Below are 1,336 nucleotides of genomic sequence, written 5' to 3' on the forward strand. Positions count from 1 at the left end.
GGTGCAACTTTAGCTAATGTGGTCAGGGTAGGCCGCTTTGAAGAGCTGACGTTTGACCCAAGACCAAAATTTTGAGAATGAGTAAGCCCTAGAACTCTCTTAGGAAGCGTTCACAGGTGAGGGAATAAATAAATAGCAGATACAGATGCCCTGAAGTGGGTACACCAAACAATTGCCATCGAGTCGATTCCGACTCATAGCAACCCTATAGGACAGAGTAGAACTGCCTATAGGGTTTCCAAAGCTATAATCTTTACGAAAGCAGACTGCCACATGTTTCTCCTGCAGAGCCGCTGGCAGGTTCGAACTGCAGACCTTGGGCTCCTTGTGGTGAGTACACACTTGGCGTAAAAAACAATACATTTTTTCTAAAAGGCCAGTATGGCTAGCATACAGTGAATAAGGGGAAGTATATAACATGTGGCCAGAGAAATCGGCACGGGCCAGATTGTGAAAAGGATGGCAACCATGGTTAGGAGTTTGGGACTGGAAATATAGATTTGAGTATTAACAATGTATAGCTTCACTTCTGCCCTATAGTCCATCTTTCTTGCAATTATCCCCTTTCTCTCCCACATCATCAGTTTCTCCTTTAATATTGGATCATTCCCATTGGCATGTAAACATGCTTTAATATCATCAAAAGTCATTAAATTTATCATGATTAAAATTTTTTGGCAATTCCCCCAATCTTCCTTCAGCTATAGCTCATTTTCTGTCCTTGCTTCATGGTAAAATACCTTGAAAGAGTGGCCTATACTTCCATATCCACGTCTTCACCTCCTATTCTCTCCTTATCCACCTCCAGTTATGTTTTTATCCCTTCCATTTTTTTAAAATGCTCTTATCAAGGTGTGAGGACAACTCTTTATTTTACCAAACAATGATCTCTTCTCTGTTGTCATTTTCTCAACTTCTGCAAAAGTGATGTCTCCTTCAATGCACTTTTTCTTATTTCTCACCTTCTCCTCCTCTTCTTTCCCTTCACTACTTATAATACAGAAATGGAATTTTTATGTTAATTATTGAGTAGGTATAGATTTATTATTCTTCATTTTCAAAGCGGATAAATAGAAAACTTGAAACTCCCCTGTGAGCTAATGCCTGCCAAGAGGAAATAAACCAAAACCAAACACATTGCTGTTGAGTCATCTGACTCATGGTGACCCCATGTGTTACAGGGTAGAAATGCTCCATAGGGTTTTCTAGGCTATAATTTTTTTTTTTTTATTGTACTACAGGTGAGGGCTTACAGAACAAATAGTTTCTCATGAAACAGTAGTACACATATTGTTTTATGACATTGGTTAACAACCCCACAACATATCAACCCTCT

At 39.1% G+C, this 1,336-nt stretch overlaps 1 protein-coding gene across 1 annotated transcript in view; it reads left to right on the forward strand.

The window, feature by feature from the left end:
• Positions 1 to 1,336, forward strand: part of IFIT5 (interferon induced protein with tetratricopeptide repeats 5) — an 11,794-nt gene that overhangs the window by 7,644 nt on the left and 2,814 nt on the right. The gene's annotated exons all lie outside the window — the stretch shown is intronic.

The sequence above is a fragment of the Trichechus manatus genome, unplaced genomic scaffold (genome assembly GCF_000243295.1).
Source record: "Trichechus manatus latirostris isolate Lorelei unplaced genomic scaffold, TriManLat1.0 scaffold00007, whole genome shotgun sequence".
NCBI lineage: Eukaryota > Metazoa > Chordata > Mammalia > Sirenia > Trichechidae > Trichechus > Trichechus manatus.